This window comes from Entelurus aequoreus, linkage group LG23, assembly GCF_033978785.1.
Source record: "Entelurus aequoreus isolate RoL-2023_Sb linkage group LG23, RoL_Eaeq_v1.1, whole genome shotgun sequence".
Taxonomy (NCBI): Eukaryota; Metazoa; Chordata; class Actinopteri; order Syngnathiformes; family Syngnathidae; genus Entelurus; species Entelurus aequoreus.
This window is the reverse complement of record NC_084753.1, coordinates 18,399,742-18,427,280: the sequence shown is the minus strand read 5'-3', so window position 1 is coordinate 18,427,280 and position 27,539 is coordinate 18,399,742. Positions and strand designations below refer to the sequence as shown.

General features: G+C 39.6%; 1 protein-coding gene across 3 annotated transcripts in view; it reads right to left on the bottom strand.

The window, feature by feature from the left end:
• esr2a (estrogen receptor 2a) overlaps positions 1-27,539 on the bottom strand; it is a 135,536-nt gene that overhangs the window by 71,646 nt on the left and 36,351 nt on the right. Inside the window, exon 1 of one of the 3 annotated variants that reach the window (XM_062034597.1) lies at positions 773-1,008. The exons of 1 other annotated variant lie outside the window; for it this stretch is intronic. The gene's annotated coding sequence lies outside the window, so the exon portion shown is untranslated. Of the gene's footprint in view, positions 1-772; positions 1,009-27,539 lie in introns of those variants that run through there. One more of the 3 variants, XM_062034595.1, reaches the window with a different exon arrangement.

Below are 27,539 nucleotides of genomic sequence, written 5' to 3'. Positions count from 1 at the left end.
ATTACCAACCGGTGTGCCAGCAACAGGATTTTTAACTCAAAATAAATACTTATTCTGACTTTAATATTGAAAACATTTCAGTGGTGCCATTAAACTGCAGCGTTGGAATTTGAGTTGAGGTTATTTACATTTGTAAGTACGTGTAAGTGTGAGGATTGCCATTTAAGATGCATGTTTTGAATACCATTCATTTGTTTTAAGTAATGACTAAATATTTGCATGTTGAAGTCATCACAGAGAGATGTGAGAATAAAACCAGCATAACTACATCACTGTCAAGAGCACATGTAGAAATCCAGTGGTATGCAAAAGACAAAAAAAAAAAAAAAAAAAGGAGTTCAAAAGGAGCATGGGTTTAGTTCCAACAAAGAGAAAAAGAACATCTCCCTTGTAAACTGGAGTGATAGCAGCCTGCTGTTTACCCACAGTGATAAGTGCTTGTTGAGATATTCTCATATTTGAATATACACACACTGGCTCCATATTTCTTCTGTACAAATAGTTGACAAGAGTTGCATTTTAACAAAGCTGCACACTTAGTCCAACCTAGGGTGCAATAATAAGCACATCACTACAATAAAGTCTACTTATAGGAATATTCTGTCACCTGTGGACAGACGAGTCCAAGAAAGTTAGAAGTGTTCCACTTGTTGCTTGAGCAGAAATATTTGACAAGCAGCGGCTGCAGGACTTCAACCAAAACCTTCTCACCACCCGATGCAAAATCAGGACTACTACATTTCACATGGGAAACAACAAGAAGACGACTCACCTGCTGTCAGATGCCAGCAGCTTCACAAAGTTGTCACCACTCGGCGCGGACACGTCAAGTCCCGCCGCGTTGTCACGACACGCTCACATGCGGGGGGAAAAGTGACCACTGAAGTGAAAACGCAGAAAGATTGCGTTTAAAACCGGCAGCTGGGGATCCCAGCTTCAAACTAGGAGGACGTACTGGCTGGAACCTTGTTAAGTGTAATATAATAAGATGCGCCACATCCGGTTTGTCCTATCAAAATAAAGTTCTGTCATCGCGATTTTGAGCCTGGTCGCCAGCAGAAATTCTGAGGCCAACTAAAAAATAAAAAATAAATTAAATAGCGCCTGGGCAGCACGGTGGGACGGGGGTTAATGCGTGTGCCTCACAATACAGAGGTCCTGGGTTTGGGGTCTTTCTGTGTAGAGTTTGCATGTTCTCCACGGGTACTACGGCTTCCTCCCACCTCCAAAACATGCACCTGGGGATAGGCTGATTGGCAACACCAAATTGGCCTTAGTGTGTGAGTGTATGCGTTGAGACAAAACAATGCCCAAAACCTTTGTTTTTATTTTTTTACTCTGTAAACCAAAATCAAAACGTCTCTCTTCATCTAAAACCGACCGAATGCAGCTGGGATAGGCTCCAGCACCCTCCGCTACCCCGAAAGGGACAAGCTGTAGAAAATGGATGGATGGATTACGGACTCGCCAATCGTAGGCAAGATAAGGCGGGTCATCAAAACTAGAAAGCAAAATCATAAGTCACGCACTCATGTCACATGACAACGAAGAAGTCAGAAACAGAGGGACGCTTCAAGCTGACTCAAAAGAAACCCCCAACATACTTTAAAAAGGCAGAGAAATGTTGTCCTGCAGATTAGATTTTTCCTTTAGTGATGAAGTTGACGTGCAGAAAGCCCACAATAATGCCTGTCCTTGGCCATATGGCAGACAAATGTATGCGTTGAGAGAAAACAGTGCCCAAAACCTTTGTTTTTATTTATTTACTCTGTAAACCAAAATCAAAACTTCTCTCTTCATATAAAACCGACCGAATGCAGCTGGGATAGGCTCCAGCGCCCCCGAAAGGGACAAGCGGTAGAACATAAATGGATTGATTACGGACTCGCCAATCATAGGCAAGATAAGGCGGGTCATAAAAACTAGTGAGCAAAATCATATGTCACTCACTCACGTCACATGACAACAAAGAAGTCAGAGACAGAGGGACGCTTCAAGCTGACTAAAAAAAAAAAAAAAACATACTTTAAAATGGCAGAGAAATTCTCTCCCCCAGATTAGATTTTTCCTTTAGTGATGAAGTTGACGTGCAGAAAGCCCACAATAATGCCTGTCCTCGGCCATATGGCAGACAAATGTATGCGTTGAGAGAAAACAGTGCCCAAAACCTTTGTTTTTATTTATTTACTCTGTAAACCAAAATCAAAACTTCTCTCTTCATATAAAACCGACCGAATGCAGCTGGGATAGGCTCCAGCGCCCCCGAAAGGGACAAGCGGTAGAACATAAATGGATGGATTACGGACTCGCCAATCATAGGCAAGATAAGGCGGGCCATCAAAACTAGTGAGCAAAATCATAAGTCACTCACTCATGTCACATGACAACAAAGAAGTCAGAGACAGAGGGACGCTTCAAGCTGACTCAAAAAAAAAACCCCAACATACTTTAAAATGGCAGAGAAATGTTCTCCTGCAGATTAGATTTTTCCTTTAGTGATGAAGATGACATGCAGAAAGCCCACAATAATGCCTGTCCTTGGCCATATGGCAGACAAATGTATGCGTTGAGAGAAAACAGTGCCCAAAACCTTTGTTTTTATTTATTTGCTCTGTAAACCAAAATCAAAACTTCTCTCTTCATCTAAACTGACCGAATGCAGCTGGGATAGGCTCCAGCGCCCCCGCGACCCCGAAAGGGACAAGCGGTAGAAAATGGATGGATGGATTACGGACTCGCCAATCATAGGCAAGATAAGGCGGGTCATCAAACTAGTGAGCAAAATCATAAGTCACTCACTAATGTCACATGACAACGAAGAAGTCAGAGACAGAGGGACGCTTCAAGCTGACTAAAAAAAAAAAAACTTTAAAATGGCAGAGAAATTCTCTCCCCCAGATTAGATTTTTCCTTTAGTGATGAAGATGACGTGCAGAAAGCCCACAATAATGCATATCCTTGGCCATATGGCAGACAAATGTATGCGTTGAGAGAAAACAATGCCCAAAACCTTTGTTTTTATTTATTAACTCTGTGAACTAAACTCAAATCTTCTCTCTTCATTTAAAACCGACCGAATGCAGCTGGGATAGGCTCCATCGCCCCCCGCAACCCCGAAAGGGACAAGCGGTAGAACATAGATGGATTGATTACGGAATCGCCAATCAGAGGCAAGATAAGGCGGGTCATCAAAACTAGTGAGCAAAATCATAAGTCACGCACTCATGTCACATGACAACGAGGAGGTCAGAGACAGAGGGACGCTTCAAGCTGACTCAAAAGAAACCCCCAACATACTTTAAAATGGCAGAGAAATTCTCTCCCGCAGATTAGATTTTTCCTTTAGTGATGAAGTTGACGTGCAGAAAGCCCACAATAATGCCTGTCCTCGGCCATATGGCAGACAAATGTATGCGTTGTGAGAAAACAGTGCCCAAAACCTTTGTTTTTATTTATTTACTCTGTAAACCAAAATCAAAACTTCTCTCTTCATCTAAAACCGACCAAATGCAGCTGGGATAGGCTCCAGCGCCCCCTACAACCCCGAAAGGGACAAGCTGTAGAAAATGGATGGATGGATTACGGACTCGCCAATCATAGGCAAGATAAGGCGGGTCATCAAACTAGTGAGCAAAATCATAAGTCACTCACTCATGTCACATGACAACGAAGAAGTCAGAGACAGAGGGACGCTTCAAGCTGACTCAAAAAAAAAAAAACCCAACATACTTTAAAATGGCAGAGAAATGCTCTCGCGCAGATTAGATTTTTCCTTTAGTGATGAAGACGACGTGCAGAAAGCCCACAGTAATGCCTGTCCTCGGCCATATGGCAGACAAATGTATGCGTTGAGAGAAAACAATGCCCAAAACCTTTGTTTTTATTTATTTACTCTGTAAACCAAAATCAAAACGTCTCTCTTCATCTAAAACCGACCAAATGCAACTGAGATAGGCTCAAGCACCCCCTGTGATCCCGAAAGGGACAAGCGGTAGAAAATGGATGGATGGAAAAAAAACACGCCTATGGACGGACATGGTTGTGATGGACCAGCATGGTTGTCATGTGCACATGTTTTATTTGCTTAAAATTGAATTCATAATGTAAGACAAGTTTGTCCAAATGAAAAAAATAAAAGATAAATAGCTTTACATGATGTCACATCTGGCTCATTAAATAAGCGTGACGGTCAAGCCAGTGTCTGTCCTTAATGGGTACGAGGCGCCATTTAGCCTTTCTCGAAGAAAAATGCCCTATGCTTGCGTTTTATCCTTGTTTCGTCAGAGTTCCTCGAGAGTTAATCAAGAAGGGCGGAAAAGTGCAAGGTTTTACAAAACGACAAGGGGAAAGGTGGCACGCACTTCAGTCCAAGAGAGCAGAGTCGGATAAGGCACGAGTTTGCAGTGATCGCTTTGTTAAAGGTTTGTCAAGTATTATCTTTATATTATTTGTATTTCTCAAAACAAATTTTTGCTACGAGTGTTCTGTAAAGCACCAACTCGGCCAGCCTATATAAAAGAAAGCGAAAGTAAGCAAAGCCTACAGGAGTGAAGTTTCTACCAAAGGCAGCAATCATAAATGACGCTTTCAGCGCACACATAATGTTGACATCTACGTTTATATTTTGATAAAGACGGGGAAAAACACGCATACCCGTAAATGGCGCGTGCAACAACAAACATGGCTGTAGACGCAAAGTTAAATCATGAAATGCAACCATACGCGAGCAAAAACGATGCATGTTTATTCGGTAGAGTCTTGATAGCAATTTCCTTGACCCAGCCACACACAAAGAAATTGTAGAGCTCCACGCTTTTCCAAGTTTTTATCTGTTTTGTCGTGTAGAATGGCGTCTGGAGCACAAGACGTGTGTGTGTGTATGTGTGTATATATATATATATATATATATATATATATATATATATATATATATATATATATATATATATATATATATATATATATATATATATATATATATATACATATATATTAAGATTAAGATTAAAGTACCAATGATTGTCACACACACACTAGATGTGGTGAAATTTGTCCTCTGCATTTGTCCCATCCCCTTGGGGAGCAGTGGGCAGCAGCGGCGCCGCGCCCGGGAATCATTTTGGTGATTTAACCCCCAACTCCAACCCTTTGTTTTATAGTCTTTGGTATGACTCGGCTATATATATATATATATATATATATATATATATATATATATATATATATATATATATATATATATATATATATATATATATATATATATATATATATATATATATATATATCCATCCATTTTCTACTGCTTATCCCTTTTGGGATCGCGGGGGGTGCTCTGGAGCCTATCTCAGCTACAATCGGGCGGAAGGCGGGGTACACCCTGGACAAGTCACTACCTCATCGCAGGGCCAACACAGATAGACAGACAACATTCACACACTAGGGCCAATTTAATGTTGCCAATCAACCTATCCCCAGGTGCATGTCTTTGGAGGTGGGAGGAAGCCGGAGTATCCGGAGGTAGCCCACGCAGTCACGGGGAGAACATGCAAACTCCACACAGAAAGATCCTGAGCACAGGATCGAACCCAGGACCCTCGTATTGTGAGGCAGACTTACTAACCCCTCTCCACCGTGCTGCCTTATGTTATATATATATATATATATATATATATATATATATATATATATATATATATATATATATATATATATATATATATATATACGTATATATATATATATATATATAATACACATATATACATATATGTATGTATGTGTATATATACACACATGTATACATATGTACATATACGCATGTATATACACATACCAGTGGAGGCTCCTCCATAGAGGTGGAGGAGGCCTGGCCTCCCCAATAATTTGAGAGAAGAGAGAGATTTAAAAAAAACAATAAATATATTTATTTTATTTATTTATTTTAACAAAAAACATATTTTTTATTTTTTATATTCATATTATTTTAGTTTTGTTCATAAATCTAAATGTTCCCATGGCTAAAACCCAATATTGCAATTGTAAAGCAACAGGCCAGATTTCCCTATCAGTTTGTATTAAGGGAGGCCAGGCCTCCCCTAGGAAATTAGCTTCTCATAGAAGTCAATGTAATGCATGCTTTTTCATGCCAATATGTGATTGGCCAGATCACTGAAAATGGGTGGGCAACGGAGGCCTGGCCTCACCATGCATTGTGTCCAGGGCTGAAAGATTGACATTTTGTTCGTCCAATCACATGCTACTGGTTCATTTGGAATCAATCCTTTCCTTTCCTAATCAACACAGAAGCCATTTTGAGAATTCGCCAGCCACTTCAGTCAAACAAACACTCGCCATAGTGGCTACGAGTGTCCTATCAACTTGTGCTTTTCAGGAAATTTAGAGAACACCCCTGGCTATCATCCGTGAAGTTTATAGCTCATATAGCCAAATACTTTTGCTTAAAACGACCTCGGAAATCGGCGAGATTCTGGCGCAATTTGAGATCTTGGGCTGGAGATAGATATGCGTTAACGTTAAACCCTTCACTCTAGGCATTTCTCCTTGAGTTGACAACATCTCTGAGACAGATTTCGAAAGCAAAAGCTGCTGCTGCTAATCGCTCATTGACATTTATCTCTGTAGTTTGGACATTTTTACAGTTGAAGTTTAGCTCATTGTTTTCCATCCAGTTAGCTGTGTGTGTTCGAGCAAGCCTAGATTAGCCAGGCAAAATGGATGTGAGAGAGGAAAATGTACATGGAACAGGTGCTTGTGGTGGTGGCTTGGGTCCGAATCCAGTGGAAGAGGAGGATGGAGTTCAACCGATGTGAGTATGTTGATTATTATATAAGACTAATTTAGTTTATTCATAGACATCACTGTGTTTGTGTAACATTTAGGGGTGTTTGAATAATATTATTGATGCTGTGTTGTCAGAATGCTACGAGCTAACATCTCCCTGTTAGGGATAACATTGCTGCTGCTAATGTGGCTAGCTCATATGCCATTGTTGAAATGCAATATATTATGTCTCTAGTATTTTACTTTGAGCATATATATAGGCATATATATATTGTTGTTTAGTTAAATGACATACATGTTTATGGGTGTTTGCTTGTGGTTTACACTCCAAATAGTATGCCTTTGGCCAGCACAAAGACAGATAAGAGAACAGGGAACATTCCATCGCGAGTGAAGTGAGCAAGCGGAAAAAAATGGCCTCCTCAATTCTGGAAGTCACCAGCCTCCACTGACACATACATATATACATGTACACATATGCACAAACATAAATGCACATATACACACACACACACAAATTATATATATATATATATATATATATATATATATATATATATATATATATATATATATATATATATATATATATATATATACACACACACATACATGTATACACATTCACACACACATACACATTTATACACACACATATATATATATATATGCACACACACACACACACACACACACACACACACACACACATAACATATATATACACATTATATATATATATATATACATCAATGGTATTTATTTTATTTTTTTTGTTCGTTTTGTTTTTTGTCATAAAGAAATACAATCATGTGTGCTTACGGACTGTATCCCTGCAGACTGTATTGATCAATATTGATATATAATGTAGGAACCAGAAATATTAATAACTGAAAGAAACAACCCTTTTGTGCGAATGAGTGTGAATGAGTGTAAATGGGGGAGGGAGGTTTTTTGGGTTGGTGCACTAATTGTAAGTGTATCTTGTGTTTTTTATGTTGATTTAATTACAAAAATTAAAATAAAATAAACTTTTTTTAATTTTTATTTTTATTTCTTTTGCAGCCCGGTACCAATCGATCCACAGACCGGTACCAGGCCACGGCCCAAGAGGTTGGGGACCACTGGTGTAAATCACGTCGCCACTGGACTCTAGAGCCTTCTCTGGAGTGATGAATCACGCTTTTTCATCTGGCAATCTGATGGACGAGTCTGGGTTTGGAGGTTGCCAGGAAAACGGTACATTTCGGAGTGCATTGTGCCAAGTGTGAAATTTGGTGGAGGAGGAATTATGGTGTGGGGTTGTTTTTCAGGAGCTGGGCTTGGCCCTTTAGTTCCAGTGAAAGGAACTTTGAATGTTCCAGGATACCAAAACATTTTGGACAATGCCATGCTCCCAACCTTGTGGGAACAGTTTGGAGCGGGCCCCTTCCTCTTCCAACATGACTGTGCACCAGTACACAAAGCAAGGTCCATAAAGACATGGATGACAGAGTCTGGTGTGGATGAACTTGCCTGGTCTGCACAGAGTCCTGACCTGAACCCGATAGAACACCTTTGGGATGAATTAGAACGGAGACTGAGAGCCAGGCCTTCTCGACCAACATCAGTGTGTGACCTCACCAATGCGCTTTTGGAAGAATGGTCGAAAATTCCTATAAACACACTGCGCAACCTTGTGGACAGCCTTCCCAGAAGAGTTGAAGCTGTAATAGCTGCAAAAGGTGGACCGACATCATATTGAACACCCATGGGTTAGGAATGGGATGGCACTTCAAGTTTACATGTGAGTCAAGGCAGGTGGCCAAATACTTTTGGCAATATAGTGTATATATACAAGCGAGAAAATAGCAAGCAGAAATGCACAATGAAAGCGGGACATTACAGAAGTCTCAGGTATAAAGCCATGACAAATCGTTACAAGGACAAGAAAAGACAATTTTATCTATCTTCAATCGCCGTGAGACAACATCATTAGAGCGAAAGTTGCGGGCGCTTTTCGGTTTGTAGAGAGGAGGAGCTTCACGCCCATGTTTACATTACAGTTGAGTGCATTGATAGCATAAAATGCAGTGTTACTCAAACTGCTTCATTCAGATATAATAAAAGCTCAACAGGAAAAAGATGGTATAGAGGAATTGGAGACTATTGTCCAAAATATGTCAAGTCTCTTCTCATACCAATCACACACGTTTGGCTTCACAATAGTAGCGCTATGCTTCACATCCAGTTTAACTAACAAAAAAACGAAAAATCGTCTTACAATACGATCATGCTTTGTCAAAGATATTTTGCAATGTTATTCTGTGATAGTTCTACCTAAATAAATATTTTCTGGCAGACTGAAATCACCTGAGATCGGTAGGTTGTGAGTTCAAACCCCGGCCGAGTCATACCAAAGACTATAAAAATGGGACCCATTACCTCCCTGCTTGGCACTCAGCATCAAGGGTTGGAATTGGGGGTTAAATCACCAAAAAAGATTCCCGGGCGCGGCCACCGCTGCTGCCCACTGCTCCCCTCACCTCCCGGGGGGGTGATCAAGGGTGATTGGTCAAATGCAGAGAATAATTTTGCCACACCAGTGTGTGTGTGACAATCATTAGTACTTTAATTTAAAAATGTATTGTAACAACGGCGGCAATATGAAAGAGGCCAACTGTCTTTGAACAAGTAAGCCTTTTATTTATGTTCACAAATAGCACTGTCGGACTAAATAAGCAAAAGTGCGACATACACACACGACGGCTCCTCGCACACTTTCTCATCTTCTTCTTCGCTCCCACTGAGAGGAGGTATAATACTGCCACTGCCCTCTGCAGCCCACATCGGGTAATTACAATTCACAATACAATATTCCCATCGCTAAAGTATGTTCGTTGATAATCTGTTCTTATTGATAGTCCACAACTACAGAATGTTTAGCAGGCTGCATATTACATTTGATTAGTAAATAGAGAAGGTTAAACCACTGTCATGCAGAGATAAACATATAATTTACAGAATATTAAAAGCAATTATTCAGGTAGAAATATGAAAGATTAAATAAGCAAACATCTTTGACAATCAAACCATGATCGTAACAATCCACATGTTGTGTTAATAATGCGGGAAACTGGTATCTAAACAGTGTTGCACCCCATCTTAATGCAAGTGTGACTATAGCAGTAATACAAATTGCGTATTCCTACTTAATACAAAATCTGGCAAGACACCAACACACTGAAGGTTTTTAATTTATTCTCTTTAAAAGCGTGTTTGTCCTTTTTGTGTTCAGCTGTTTAAAAACATTTCAATAAAGCAAACTAATTGTCCATTCATGGTATTAAAACTTGAAAATGATTTGTCTAGGGTACACTTATTAATGATTAAAAATGATAATTATCTGTGATTAATCCTGACTAATTTTGAGTTATTCATAAACAAAGTGCAAATATCGCAATATATATATATATATATATATATATATATATATATATATATATATATATATATATATATATATACACATACATATATATATATATATATATATATATATATATATATATATATATATATATATATATATATATATATATATATATATATATATATATATATATACATTAGGGCAGGGGTGGGCAATTAATTTTTACCGGGGGCCGCATGAGCAACCCGAGCACTGCTGGAGGGCCACATCGACAATATTTCAATGAAATTTTGCTCAATATTATTTTTGATATACACCGTAAGATAAATAATAATAATAATAATAATAATAATTAATAATAATAGTAATACTTCAACATAGTGTGTGTAACAGCATTCCATGACTAATATAAATAAATTAACATTAATAATAAATGACAGTAAAATAAGCACACGTATGACTGAGGAGTCATAGTGTAACTTTGTGTGGTGTTTGAGTTGTCCGACTTTTTGTGTGGCCATAAACGCACCAGTGGCTTAGTGCTATGCGTGTTGGTGACAGATGACAAGTTGGTTTTGGCCTGGTTTGTACGGCAGAAAATGACTAGTTTTTCGAGATAGTAGTGTTTTACTCATGTTTTTAGTGTGGTTATGTCCGAATATAAACAGTTTTGCTCAATAAAGTGATCGATATCATTCCTGTCCTCGAAGCATCTCGATAGACGTTACAATAATTGAACGGTGTTCAATTGAACGGTGTTGACGAACACCGTTAGGGCCGCTTGTCGTCGCTGTCACTCAAAGTTGCATTGCAAAATTACACACAATAAATGTGTTTATTTTGCTTAGAATTCAGATGGGATTTGATTTGGTGCGCGGCATATATTTGCTGTGCGCAGCGGACGCTTGAGCAGTGCGCAATTGCGCAGGCACGCACCATAGAGGGAACGTTACTTGGCAGTTCATGTCTTGTTGGAAACACGCCATTCGTCATCAAGTTTTCTCTTTTTAGCGTCTCGGGTGTAAACCGTGCATCACTTGTCGCTGCATGTGCACCTTCACTCACAGGTTACACACGGAAACGCGCCCATAAATAATACTTTTCAAAATAAAAGTAGCACAGTTGTATTGCGCGCACGACATAAATGTTTTTTCAACTTTATTTTGTAATTTGTGATTGCAGCTGTTCACATTCACTCACAATCACGCACCCGCATACGTCCACACGGAAGTAATACAAATAACGATTTTCAAAACAAAAGCAGCACCGTTGTATTGCACACTCGACATGATACTTTTTAAAATGTATTTTGTAATTTATAATTGGCCTCACGCGGGCCGGACAGGGACGCACAAATGGCCGGATGCGGCCCGCGGGCCGCAGAATGCCCGGGTCTGCATTAGGGCTATCAGGTGATTATTTTAATCAGATTAATCACCCTCTAATTCTGTCATTAATCATGATTAATCAGTTTTTTTTTCTTGCAAAAATAAAAAATGATTGATAAAAATATCCTAATATTTGGTTTGGATACAAATACAATTTGGTACTCAGAATGTCATACGGAAACAGTTTCTAAATGTTTTACTGAACTGCAAGTCATTAATTCGCTCAAAAGTTGGTGACAGTAAGTACAGTAAGAATTAAGTGCACTTTTTTTTTCTTAAATAAAAATATTTCCTGCTTAACTTAAAGAAATGTTATTTTTTTCATTCTGTTAACAGTGGCATGTCCTTCTTAACTTTAAACAGAATGAATTTAATGTGCAGCTTTATGATAGAGCAGGTCTCCAACTTTCAGCACTATGAAAACTACTGTGACAAAAAGAGAGGTGAGATATTTGTTTCGTTAATATGACTGTCAACTTTGAAATTGGGCTTTATTTATGAAGGAGTCTCTCAGTGAGAGTATGGTCTTTCTGCTATGTTGTGTAATAGATCATTAAATAAAAGCATCACACACACACTCATAACTCATTAAAGTGGAATAAATGACACACCACATACCACTCTTCACCTAGCGAAGGGAGCAAACTGGATGTATAATATCCTCATTAAATGACCACGTGTGCTTGACCTGGGACCAACTGCACTCAGTAACGAAACAAACACTCACAAATATTGTGATTATTGCAACCATAGCAGAACACTTGTATTTTAACTTTTATACACTATAATTATCTGCTGCACTGACAAGATGCCTGCAGAGTCAAACCTGGCGTGTGACGTCACAATTTACCTTTTTTTTTTACACGGCGCACCAACCCGGAACATGAAAACAAAATAATTGGCTCCATTGGCCACTTAATAAAAATACTGGACAAAGTACAAAGTGTGTCCCTTGACAGCTCAATACGAAACGTGTACTTTTATTTCTAAATATGGGACGATTTCTTTTTTAAGGGATCCCAAGCTTCCGCCATCTTAGTCACATCCTTTGTGTCCTTGAGCAGACTTCACCCTTGCCCCTGATGGGTCGTGGTTAGGGCCTTGCATGGCAACTCCCGCCAACAGTGTGTGAATGGGTGAATGTGTAAATAGTGTCAAAGCTCTGGAGTACCTTGAAGGCACAAAAGTGCTAAAAAATTATAATCCATTTACCATTTATATACACAGTATACACATACAGTATTTACATACATATACACATACACGCACACATATATACACAGATATACATACATATATATATTAAAAATAACTAAGGCAATATATATTTTGAAATATACAAGCTAAATAAAATTGTAAAAGTTGATTGGCTCACCGCATTGCTTTAAATATTGCGGGTTCATCACATCAAAGATGTTTTTTTGTTTTTTTCTACAGCATATTTTTGCCCTAGATTAAGCATTTCAATCATAATATGACTAACAATATCAATACGACAGTAGTATTGGCCATTTGAAGAGACAAAAGCAATCAGATCATGCTGTTCAGTTTTGTGGCCAGTGATTGACTCAGTCTCAGGCAGCATTACTATATTGGATTTAAAGTGTGTAAAGGTGACTAAAGGGTGTTATTTTTGGCAATAGAGCTCTCACAATGTTGAAAATGTATTTAAAAAGATATTTTTTTTATGCTGTAGCTTTGAAAATATTTGATTAATAATAGTTCTTACTTCATAGAATTTAATTTATCATGGTAATGTCTGAAACCAATTAACAGCGATAAACGACAAATTGCTCTACACTACAGTTCTATAGTTTTTACAGTGGGCACCTTTAAATGTGTCACTGTTTGTTTCATTGCAGCCATTTCAAGTTCATTTTATTTATCATTAATGTACACGTAGCACCCCATCTTGAAAAAAAAAACAGAAATGTACTCTTTTTTGCAAATGTATCAATAAAGAAAATATAAAATATCATAAGTATGCAGACCATTTGGTCAGTATTGAGAAGCACCCTTTTAAACGCGTACAGTCATGACTCGTCTTGGAAATGATGCAACAAGTTTTTCACACCTGGATTTGGGGATCCTCAACCGTTCTTCCTCGCATATTCTCCAATTTTGTCAGGTTGGATGGTGAATGTTGGTGGACAGCCATTTTCAGGTTTCTCCAGATATGCTTAATTGGGTTTAGGTCTGGGCTCTGGCTGGGCCAGTCAAGAATGGTCACAGAGTTGTTCCGAAGCCACTGTTATTTCAGCTGTGTGCTTAGGGTCATTATTTTGAAGGTGAACCTACAGCCCAGTCTGAGGTCCTGAACACTCTGGAAGAGGTTTTCTCTTCATCTCATCTCTTCATTTGGCCGCCTGGGAGTCCTTCATGTGTTCTTTGACAAAGACTATGCAGGCTTTCATATGTCTTGCACTGATGAGAGACTTCCGTCAGATCACTCTTGTCATTAAAGCCCCGACTGGTTGAGGTCTGCAGTGATGGTTGACTTTGTCTCTACTGCATCTCCGGTGCTGGGCCACAGTGATCTTTAGGTTCTTCTTTACCTCTCTCAGCAAGGCTTTTCTCCCCCGATTGCTCAGTTTGGCTGGACGGCCAGGTCTAGGAAGAGTTGTGGTCGTTCCAAACTTCTTCCATTTAAGGATTATGGAGGCCACGGTGCTCTTGTGAGTGCTTTTGTAATCTTGGCCAGATCTGTGCCTTGCCACAATCTTGTCTCCGAGCTCCTTGGGCAATTCCTTCGACCTCATGATTGTCATTTGCTCTGACATGCACTTGTAAGGTCTTACAGTATATAGACAGGTGTGTGCCTTTCCTAATCAAGTCCAATCAGTTTAAGTTAACACAGTTGGACTCCAATGCAGGAGCAGAAGCATCTCAAAGAGGATAAGAAGAAATGGACAGCATGTGAGTTAAACATGAGCAAAGACCATTATACCAAACTATCGTGGTGCAATTCAGTGTTGGAATTTAATGTTGCTCATTAGCCACTGTGCTGATTACGAGGTTACTCCTGTTAAAAGTAGCACTAAATATGGCTTTTTTCACAAATTGAGAGTTCCTAGATATCTTAATGTTATGACTGTGCTATGTTTCAGTCAAAATACCCCAAGGATCAAGAATTAAGACTACACTTAAAACCCCCTCCAAACAGCCCTGTTTTTTCCAGGTCAGTTTTGTCTCAGCAAATGAACCACTCATCTACTGCAGGAGCAGTCAGACCCTTCAAGGGGTGAGTGATCTGTAAGCGCTAAGAGTGATCAATCAATGTTTATTTATATAGCCCTAAATCACGAGTGTCTCAAAGGGCTGCACAAGCCACAACGACATCCTCGGTTCAGATCCCACATCAGGGCAAGGAAAAACTCAACCCAATGGGACAATGAGAAACCTTGGAGAGGACCGCAGACTGTTGCAATGGACGTCGAGTGGATCTAGCATAATATTGTGAGAGTCTAGTCCATAGTGGATCTAACACAATAGTGAGAGTCCAGTCCATAGTGGGGCCAGCAGGAGAACATCCCGAGCGCAGACAGGTCAGCAACACGGAGACGTCCCCAACCGATGCACAGGCGAGCAGTCCACCCCGGGTCCCGACTTTGGACAGCCAGCGCTTCATCCGTGGCCACCGAACCTGTGCCCCCGCCCCCTCCACGAAGGAGAGGGGGGCAGAGTAGAAAAGAAACGGCAGATCAACTGGTCTAAAAGGGGGGTCTATCTAAAGGCTAGAGTATACAAATGAGTTTTAAGATGGGACTTAAATGCTTCTACTGATGTAGCATCTCTAACTGTTACTGGGAGGCCATTCCATAGTATTGGAGCCCGAATAGAAAACGCTCTATAGCTCGCAGACTTTTTTTGGGCTCTGGGAATCAGTAATAAGTGATGAGCGCTTTGTGAACGTAGTTTAAAAGGCATAAATGTTTCACTCAGAAACAAAGGGAAATAATTAGCCCTTAAATCAGGACATTACAAACAGATTAAGTCCTAGACCCCCAATAGGAACTACAATGTCTAACACCCATGACTAAAATAAACCCACTTTGGTCAAAGATGTGGCAAAATGGTATGTGGCGATCTGTGTGTCTAACTACACCGAAGCTCTGCTTAGCTTTTGGATTTGATAAGATAATGATTCAGCAAAGTCACTTACGAGAAATGGTGGATCATCACCACTTCATTGGATAGCCTGATGTAAATTAGTTCTATTGTTGCATTACAAAAGGGTGCAAAAATCTGAACGCATGACACAATAGACCTAGGGGTTTAGGGCTGCCTGGAGCCTTTCCCAGGTGCACTCGGGCGGCAGGCAGGGTACACCCTGGAGGTGGGAGGAAGCAGAGTACCCGGAGTCACGGGGAGAACACAAACAGAAAGAGGCACGAGCACTAACCACTGCCTCACTGTGCTGCCTGCCTGTCAACATATTTGGAGATAATAATAGGAAATAGCCATATTGTCTACTCAGCAATGCCATTTTATACCTGCTTGATGCCTTGAAGGTGTGATTGAAGCAATCAAATTTTTTAGTTGTTTTTTTTTAATTGACATTTTTTTCCAGAAGATATCGATTATTAAAATAGAGATGTGCCGATCAATCGAGCAATTTTCGTGAAAAAGTAAGCCATTGCCAATTATCAGAATGCCTTTTAATACTGATTATAAACACCAATCCCCTTTGGCTGAAACTGCATTTACTTTTAGCGGCTCACGGCTAATTATGTGTCTTTATCCACAGAGTGGAGCAGCTCCTCTAAGAATAGAATAGAATAGAATAGAATAGTACAAACCCCGTTTCCATATGAGTTGGGAAATTGTGTAAAATGTAAATATAAATGGAATACAATGATTTGCAAATCCTTTTTAACCCATATTCAATTGAATGCACTACAAAGACAACATATTTGATGTTCAAACTCATAAACTTTTTTTTTTTTTGCAAATAATAATTAACTTAGAATTTCATGGCTGCAACACGTGCCAAAGTAGTTGGGAAGGGGCATGTTCACCACTGTGTTACATGGCCTTTCCTTTTAACAACACTCAGTAAATGTTTGGGAACTGAGGAGACACATTTTTTAAGCTTCTCGGGTGGAATTCTTTCCAATTTTTGCTTGATGTACATCTTAAGTTGGTCAACAGTCCGGGGGTCTCTGTTGTGGTATTTTAGGCTTCATAATGTGCCACACATTTTCAATGGGAGACAAGGTCTGGACTACAGGTAGGCCAGTCTCGTACCCGCACTCTTTTACTATGAAGCCACGTTGATGTAGCACGTGGCTTGCCATTGTCTTGCTGAAATAAGCAGGGGCGTCCATGGTAACGTTGCTTGGATGGCAACATATGTTGCCCCAAAACCTGTATGTACCTTTCAGCATTAATGGCGCCTTCACAGATGTGTAAGTTACCCATGTCTTGGGCACTAATACACCCCCATACCATCACAGATGCTGGCTTTTCAACTTTGCGCCTATAACAATCCGGATGGTTCTTTTCCTCTTTGGTCCAGAGGACACAACGTCCACAGTTTCTACAAACAATTTGAAATGGGGACTCGTCAGACCACAGAACACTTTTCCACTTTGTATCAGTCCATCTTAGATGAGCTCAGGCCCAGCGAAGCCGACAGCGTTTCTGGGTGTTTTTGATAAACGGTTTTCGCCTTGCACAGGAGAGTTTTAACTTGCACTTACAGATGTAGCGACCAACTGTAGTTACTGACAGTGGGTTTCTGAAGTGTTCCTGAGCCCATGTGGTGATATCCTTTACACACTGATGTCGCTTGTTGATGCAGTACAGCCTGAGGGATCAAAGGTCACGGGCTTAGCTGCTTACGTGCAGTGATTTCTCCAGATTCTCTGAACCCTTTGATGATATTACGGACCGTAGATGGTGAAATCCCTATATGTCTAGTTGTCTATGACAACTAGACATATAATGCATTCCATGTAATGGTTTTCTTCTTTGTGTATTGACATGGCAATAGGCTATATGATTTATGCTTAATTAGTTTTTTGCGTAACATGGGTTGGCTCATAGAATTGCACTGTGCACTGAAAGATGGTGAGGTGCGTACATGGAAGAGAATGCAGTGCGTCAGGTTGGATGCAACATGGGAGTTATGCTGAACGAAATGTGGCAGTAATTTTACTGTTGGCCTTGGCCTGCCATCTAAGTAGGCCCATGCAATATATAATATATTATTATATATAATTATTTCGATGCTGGTCCGTGCGGTCAAACTAGACATTTTAGCAGGGTAATGCCAACAATCTGTCCCGACTCCTGACGAAAATATTGCTGCGTAACTTTACAAATACATTTGGCTAATGGACATCAGTAAAATGTGGCATAATTACTTAGTAAACCATCTTGCAAGAAGCATAAACAAGAGAAACCTACAGCGTAGGACTTGTCGATTGCCATTTGAAGTTCCTTGGAGTAGGATTTGGATTCGGCTGCATATCTGGCAACCTCAGTCATGGAGAGTTAGAGTTAGAGTTAGAGTTTATTTCGAACATGCAAGCATACAACATGATGCATCACAATTTCCAGTTTCTCTTTTCAACATGTTCGAAAAGGAGTAGGAAGAAGCAGAGCTTATTTAATCCTACCCCTTTTCTTTACATAACAGTTGCTGAAACTTTTTTATTCACTTCCTGTTCTCAATTTATTCACAATAAACTCCATAGGTAATCACAATAAAAATAAATAAATAAATAATAGTAAGAATTTAATAATAATAATTGGTGAAGAAAGTCATATTTCATATGATGAGATAAGTAAGATTACTTTAAGAATGAATGAATGGATGGATGAAATAAATTGAGATTGTTTGTCATGGTTCTTCTTCTTTGTACTTTGTAAACACTTTAAGTTTGAAGAGTTTCTTGAAGTGGATCATATTAGTACATTGTTTGATTGCTTTGCTTTATCCATTCCATAATTTAATTCCACATATTGATATACTGAAGGTCTTAAGTGTTGTACGTGCGTACAAATGTTTTAAATTACATTTTTCTCTAAGATTATATTTCTCCTCTTTTGTTGAGAAGAATTGTTGTATATTCTTGGGTAGCAGGTTATAGTTTGCTTTGTGCATAATTTTAGCTGTTACTATGTCGTGGAATTTCAGTATCTTTGATTCAATAAATAAAGGATTTGTATGTTCTCTATATCCAACATTATGTATTATTCTAACTGATCTTTTTTGTAACACCGTTAATGAATGAAGTGTACTTTTGTAATTATTTCCCCATATTTCTACACAGTAGCTCAGATATGGTAACACTAGTGAGCAGTATAGAATATGAAGTGATTTTTTGTCTAGAACATGTTTTGCTTTATTCATTATTGACGTGCTTCTTGCTACTTTATGTTGTATATTTTTTACGTGAGATTTCCAGTTCAATTTATCATCAATCATTATACCTAGAAATTTGGTTTCATTTACTCTTTCAATTTCTATTCCGTCTATTTGTATTTGTGTTTGACTTTCTCTTCTACTATTACCAAATAGCATTATTTTAGTTTTACTAAGATTCAACGATAGTCTGTTTTTGTCAAACCATCTTTTTAATTTGTTAATTTCTTCTGTTATTATTTGTATTATCTCCTGTGTGTTCTCTCCTGAACAAAACGCTGTTGTATCATCCGCAAATAATACTAACTTTAAATCTTTTGTAACTTTACAAATGTCATTTATATAGAGATTGAATAATTTAGGTCCTAATATTGATCCCTGAGGTACACCACAGGATATATTTAGCGTTGTAGACATGTGTTCGCCTAGCTTCACGTATTGTTTCCTGTTCGTTAGATAACTTCTTATCCAGTTTAAGACTAACCCTCTGATGCCATATCGTTCTAGTTTTTTGATTAAAATATTGTGATTAATTGTGTCAAATGCTTTAGTTAGATCCATAAAAACTGCTGCTGCACATTTTTTACTGTCTATTGCATTGGTAATTTTTTCTGTAATTTCAATTAAAGCCATTGAAGTTGAGACATTAAGGCTCTGGATGCTGTGGGGCTGTCTTGGTTGACAAGACTCTGCAGCATCGCGTGGACATCGGGGGCGGTACCTCTGGATTGGCAGACCGGGGTGGTGGTTCCTCTCTTTAAGAAGGGGAACCGGAGGGTGTGTTCTAACTATCGTGGGATTACACTCCTCAGCCTTCCCGGTAAGGTCTATTCAGGTGTGCTGGAGAGGAGGCTACGCCGGATAGTCGAACCTCGGATTCAGGAGGAACAGTGTGGTTTTCGTCCTGGTCGTGGAACTGTGGACCAGCTCTATACTCTCGGCAGGGTCCTTGAGGGTGCATGGGAGTTTGCCCAACCAGTCTACATGTGTTTTGTGGACTTGGAGAAGGCATTCGACCGTGTCCCTCGGGAAGTCCTGTGGGGAGTGCTCAGAGAGTATGGGGTATCGGACTGTCTGATTGTGGCGGTCCGCTCCCTGTATGATCAGTGCCAGAGTTTGGTCCGCATTGCCGGCAGTAAGTCGGACACGTTTCCAGTGAGAGTTGGACTCCGCCAAGGTTGCCCTTTGTCACCGATTCTGTTCATAACTTTTATGGACAGAATTTCTAGGCGCAGTCAAGGCGTTGAGGGGATCTGGTTTGGTGGCTGCAGGATTAGGTCTCTGCTTTTTGCAGATGATGTGGTCCTGATGGCTTCATCTGGCCACGATCTTCAGCTCTCGCTGGATCGGTTCGCAGCTGAGTGTGAAGCGACTGGGATGAGAATCAGCACCTCCATGTCCGAATCCATGGTTCTCGCCCGGAAAAAGGTGGAGTGCCATCTCCGGGTTGCGGAGGAGACCCTGCCCCAAGTGGAGGAGTTCAAGTACCTCGGAGTCTTGTTCACGAGTGAGGGAAGAGTGGATCGTGAGATCAACAGGCGGATCGGTGCAGCGTCTTCAGTAATGCGGACGCTGTATTGATCCGTTGTGGTGAAGAAGGAGCTGAGCCGGAAGGCAAAGCTCTCAATTTACCGGTCGATCTACGTTCCCATCCTCACCAATGGTCATGAGCTTTGGGTTATGACCGAAAGGACAAGATCACGGGTACAAGCGGCCGGAATGAGTTTCCTCCGCCGGGTGGCGGGGCTCTCCCTTAGAGATAGGGTGAGAAGCTCTGCCATCCGGGGGGAGCTCAAAGTAAAGCCGCTGCTCCTCCACATCGAGAGGAGCCAGATGAGGTGGTTCGGGCATCTGGTCAGGATGCCACCCGAACGCCTCCCTAGGGAGGTGTTTAGGGCACGTCCGACCGGTAGGAGGCCACGGGGAGGACCCAGGACACGTTGGGAAGACTATGTCTCCCGGCTGGCCTGGGAACGCCTCGGGATTGGACTAAGTGGCTGGGGAGAGGGAAGTCTGGGCTTCCCTGCTTAAGCTGCTGCCCCGCGACCCGACCTCGGATAAGCGGAAGAAGATGGATGGATGGATGGATGGATGGATGGATGGATGGATGGATGGATGGAAGTTGAGACATATTGGTTCTCTTCGAGTATTCTATTTTTATTTATGAAACTCTCTAATCTGTTATTAAACAGTTTTTCAATGATTTTAGAAAATTGTGGAAGTAAAGAAACAGGTCTATAATTTGTAAATTGATGTTTATCTCCAGTCTTATAAATTGGTGCAACTTTAGCTATTTTCATTTTGTTTGGGAATGTACCGGTTTGAAATGATAGATTACTAATATACATTAATGGTCCTGAGATCTCTTCTATAAACTTTTTTATCGTTTCCATATCAATTCCATTACAATCAGTTGAAGTCTTAGATTTACATTTTTTCACGATTGTAACTATTTCCTCCTGTGTCACATTACTGAGGAACATGGAGTTGGGATTTCGCTCTATGGTATCATTATAGTCCTCAATTGGAACTGGGTCTGGAATCCTTTCTTCCAATTTTGGTCCAATATTTACAAAATAATTATTGAAGCTTTCAACTACTTCCTTTATGTTGTCATTGTTTTTATTTCCGTCTAAAAAGTATTGAGGGTAGTCCCTCTTTGTGCCATTTTTAATAATGCTATTGAGGATGCCCCATGTTGCTCTCATATTATTTTTGTTCCTGTCCAATAATTCACTGTAATATTCTTTTCTACATGATCGTAGTATGTCTGTTAACTTGTTTTTATACTTTTTGTACTTAATTTCTGCCTCTATAGTTCTTTGTGCTATAAATTCTCTATATAGTGTATTCTTCTTCTTACAAGCATTCTTTAATCCTTTTGTCATCCATGGTTGATTATTCTTTCTCTGTTTATTACTAAGTTGTATCCATGGACAATGTTTGTCATAAAGTATTATGAACTTGTTTAAGAAATGTTCATATGCTTCATCAACCTCTTTTTCATTGTACACATTGTCCCAATCTTGCTTTTGTAGCTCAATTTTGAAAGCAGTCATCCTCTTCTCTGTGCACAGTCTTCGAAATGTCCTTTTGTCTTCCATGTTCTTCTTGTAGTGTCCATCATATATTGTAAAAACTGGCAGATGATCACTAACGTCGGTTATAAGTAGACCACTTGTAGTGTTATTGTCAAACTCATTGGTAAAAATATTATCAATAAGCGTGGCACAGTGTGCTGTGATTCTACTTGGCTTTGGGATTTTTGGATATAAACTGATGCTGTACATTGTATCAATGAAGTCATCAATAGACTTTTGCTTGTTAGGGTTCAATAAGTCAATATTAAAGTCACCACATAAGAACATTATTCTTTGACCATTATCCATGTAAGTAGCCTCGATCCATTCTTCAAATGTTTCTATACTTGACTTAGGTGATCTATATATACAACTGATGAAAATGTTTTTGCTTTTTTCCTGACATATTTCAATGGTTATACATTCTAAGATATTATCTATAGCAAATGACATGTTTTTTACCACTTTGTAGTTCAGGTTCTTCATCACGTACACAGAGACTCCTCCTCCATTTTTGTTGGTTCTGTTGATGTAGTTTAGTTCATATCCCTCCAGATCAAAATCTATTCCTTTTTTATCATCAATCCATGTTTCTGTGACAGCAATCACTTGGAAGGGTTTGTTGATGTGTTTCAAAAAGTTCTTAATGTTGTTGTAGTTTGCATACAAGCTTCTGCTATTAAAATGAATAATTGAGAATTTGTTATCGCATGTAATGTTGCTATTATATTGATCATCTGTATAATAAAAACAATTATTACTGATGTGGGAGAAAAAATTTGTATCTGGATCTATATCATTTTCCAAATCCGGGTTTTTGTGATCTTTGTTGCAGAAATTTTTTAGTTCCATATTTTCTTGTTCAACAATCTTTGATGTTGTTTCAATAATCTCTATAAGTGTAGGTGGATGCAATCCTGAATGTAGGTCCTCTTGTTTAGTCGTCCCTTGGAACATAGTAGTGTCGATGCTGAATTTGGGTGTTTGTTTTCTGTCAGAGTCCATTATCATCGTTGTTTTGGTAGCTGTGTAAACTTTAAAAATTGTCCAGGTCCTTGATGTCATGGACAACGATTACTCTTGCTTCTGGACCTCCATTCAGCTTGATGTAGATTTTACAGTTGGTGCTCCAAGTTCCCTGGATTTTTCCCTGCTTTCTCAAGTCGCGTGCTTTCTTGGCGATTCCAGCATTGCGTTTTGTGAGATGCTCATTCATGTACACATTTGTTCCCTTCAGCTTCTTTCCCTGTCTCAGCAATGCCATTTTAGATTTTCTGTTTACGAGTTTCACGAGCACGACTGGAGTGGCGTTGTTGTTTCTTCCGTTCAGTGGGATGCATGTTTCGATGGTATTAATGTCAATTTCAATTTCCTTTGATTGCAGAAAGTTGACCACTTGCTGTTCTGCTGAGATCATATCCATTTCATCTGGTTCACCTTCATTATTCACAGCTTTCGCATAGGATCTTGGTTTAATTCGGTGCCCAGTCACGATGATATCATTCATTCGTTTGTCCTGATCCATTTCATCTATGATATTCCTCAACATGTTGTTGTCTTCTTGAAGGGTCTTCATTCGTTTGCCCATTTCAGTGGCTTCATTATTTCTTCTGTTGTTCTGAGATTGTAGATTTTCTATATTTTCCTGCAGACTTTTCACATCTTGTTGGTGTTCTGTTGTTACTTTTCTCAGATATTCTTTCAATTCTTTCATTTCTTCTTTCATTCCTTTCATTTCTTCTTTCATTTCTTTCTTTTCTTTTTTCATTTCTTTCACTTCGTCTTTCATTTCTTGCATTTCTTTCATTTCTTTTTTCATTTCTTTCATTTCTTCAAGTATTTGTAGTATCACTTCTTGATTCCCATCATGTCCTGTGTCCAACCTCAAATCTTGTTCCCTGTTTTGTTCTGTAACAGCTGACCCCGAAGGTTTCGGGATTTCAATCTTTCCTTTACCTTTTCGCATCGCGGCAGTCACTGACGTCAATGCCTCTTGCTTGTGTCTTAACGGCAGTTGCTTCTTTAGCGACTTGCGGCACTTTAACTTGTTTTTTCCAACAATTTCGTATCTTGCGCCGTTCAGAGATCAATTTGAGGTGTCAGCCTGTCAACTTATATCACTCTGCGACGTCGGGATCACTTTAAAACAGCTGTAAACTCGCCGTAGCTTTTGGTTGCTAGGCAACCGCTTTGAACTGCGGCAAGGCGCCTTTGGCTTGAGTCTAATGGCTCTCCCAACTCGCCTTCTTTCAGCGTATCAGTGCCTCTCAACTGACCAAAATCAGATTGAAGATGCCAGGGTACTCTCCTGTGGCTGTGATCGCAAATCAGTGGTCAAAATCTTCAGATTTAACAAAAAACTCCGGTAGCAAGAGCGGAGCCTTTCTCTTTTGCGTCCTTTCTCATTGACAGGAAGAGTGAGAGGGGACTACAGCATTTTGACAGTGATTGCAGTACCATTTCTGGCCACATTACTACATATTGCACCTTTAAGTTATGTTAATAAAGATTTACAAAATATTTCTATGTAAATGTTTTCATTTCACAACGTGTTGGAACATATCTGCGGCTTCTAGTCAGGCGAGGCTAAACCATTTTTTTCCTTCTAAAATATAGTGGGTGCAGCTTTTATACCGGTGCGGCTTATAGTCCAAAAAATAAGGGAGTTTGTGCTTCTATTTAGTTTTTGTGTACTACTGCCTTTTTTGATTGAATATTTTAATGTAATAAAAGATAAACTAGTTTTAATAGGTTGTTGTTGATAGTTACACTGTCAAATGCATTCGACATAAATACATTTAATATACAGTAAATATATAATTATTATATCTATGAACAAACTTTTTGCAATATGCATTTTCTAGCATCTGGATCATTCCTGGACGAACCTTCACAACTCTGCTGTGCTTCGAAGAGTGTACGTTTGGCGTGCTAAAAGTAGGTTCTGTTGTCTGGATTCTATATTGTGAAAAGTGGTACAGCTTTATAGTTGTGAGCTGTATCATGTGCCACACGTACTGTACAGTAAAACAGCACAGTAAATGACTGTCCCCGTGGTAACAGCCGATAGTACACGCAAATAACTTGCACCAATTTTGCACTCGTTATCGATTGCGCATGCAGTCCTGACAGATCACCTGCAACACGCTCACAAATAGTACGCGCAATTGTATAGTGTGCGCACACTATTTAGCGTGTTATCTGGGATCTTAAAAGATCAGACCTATTTTCTGACATCGGCAGCTAACGTACAAAATTACCTGGTTGCATAATTTCACACTTGATTGTTAAACAGGTACTCAAGAGACCCAATAATGCTCTTACAAGCAATTATAAAGGCAGTTTTTCCTAATTCTGCCACATTGCCAATCTGCAAGTTTCTGCTGATTTTCAGGCCAGAAAATATGACGTAAGGAAAATAAAAATAATTTCAGCGGTAGTGTGGACAAAATGTACCATTTAGGAGCTGCAGTGCCACTCTCTGCTGCTTCAGTTCCCCTCTCCACACTTGCTCTCTGCCACTAGTCAGCATGTGTGTCTAAATGAGCATTTTCATCCTGGTAATCTTCAACCGAACAAGCACTACTACCTCACCTACCAAGATAATCACTCCAAATTACGATGCACTCATTTTTCACCTCTCAAAATCCAATTTTGATGATTTCATTTTGTGGGTGCACAATCTATCGCTGCTTCAGAAGCTCATTTGACGTTGCAGGTTAATGGAGCCCCGTCTTTACGTGTGCACCCTCACACACACACACACACACACACACACACACACACACACACACACACACACACACACACACACACACACACACACACACACACACACACACACACACACACACACACACACACACACACACACACACACACACACACACACACACACACACACACACACACACAAGCAGCAAGGTGCAAATTGTGCTTAACATTTTGACTATGGCTTTTTCATCTTGTCATTTGCTTCACATGGGGACTGTTTGGTGTAATTTCCTTTTTTAAATTTAGATTTTAACCTTTGGCTTTGCATGATGAGCTAGTAAAAATTTTGCAATTTTTTTTCCAAGTTGTTCCGTAATTTTTCTTGATAAACAACGGCATGGGTTTTATTTTGAAAATCCATGACTTTTTTGTCTTTATCGTGCTGACTGGACATTTTATTTTATGGAAGTCATAAAGCAGATTGACAGTGAGTTGTATATCTAAGCAATATAAAATCATTGTAAAGTAATTATAGGGCAACATTTTGGTGTATTCTAAATGGAGTTCATTTGGTCCAGTTAAATCTTGGATGAGGTTGAACTGGGTTTCTGCAGGTATCAACAAATCTAATTTAATGCCATTTTAATGCAACTTAAAACAAATGTAATGCCCATGTCACTGCAGATCGTTGGTATATATAGTCTAAACCATACAATTGTCTTTAAAGACAAACTAGTAAGCATTTGACAATGATAATGTTGAATAGTCGAAAAGTTTACATTAACTGGCCAAATTAATCACTAATGTAAGCATAATATATAATAACAATGCAAGTAACCCTTTCAAACGCAATAATCATATTTTTCATTACTGTTGTAATTTTTGTATGGGCCCGATCAGGGGCAATGCAGAGCACTGCAAGGGCCCTATTGCAATTGCTGTTTTTTCTTATATGTTTGGACATCGTTTTAAGGCCCTTAAAGGCCTACTGAAACCCACTACTACCGACCACGCAGTCTGATAGTTTATATATCAATGATGAAATCTTAACATTGCAACACATGCCAATACGGCCGGGTTAGATTAGTAAAGTGCAATTCTAAATTTCCCGCGAAAAATCCTGCTGAAAACGTCTCGGTATGATGACGTTTGCGCGTGACATCACGGATTGTAGCGGACATTTTGGGACACCATTGAATTGTATTAAGTCGTCTGTTTTCATCGCAAAATTCCACAGTATTCTGGACATCTGTGTTGGTGAATCTTTTTCAATTTGTTTAATGAACAATGAAGACAGCAAAGAAGAAAGCTGTAGGTGGGAAGCGGTGTATTAGCAACCGGCTGCACCAACACAAACACGTAGAGAACTGGGACAACAGAGACTCTTACCAGGAGGACTTTGAGTTGGACAGCAGACGCGCTACCGTGAGTACGGAGCTGCCGCTTCCAAACATATGGTCGCTTGCCCGTACGTGCATGCCGGTATTTGCATGTCACGTACGTGACTTTGGGGAAATATATGTGCTGTATTAACTTTGCGAAAGTGAACGGTACTTTGGGCTGTGGGATTGAGTGTGTTGTGCGGGTGTTTGATTTGTATTGGCGGGTTATATGGACGGGAGGGGGGAGGTGTTTGTTATGTGGCATATTAAATATAAGCCTGGTTGTGTTGTGGCTAATAGAGTATATATATGTCTTGTGTTTATTTACTGTTTTAGTCATTCCCAGCTGAATATCAGGTCCCACCCGCCTCTCACAGCATCTTCCCT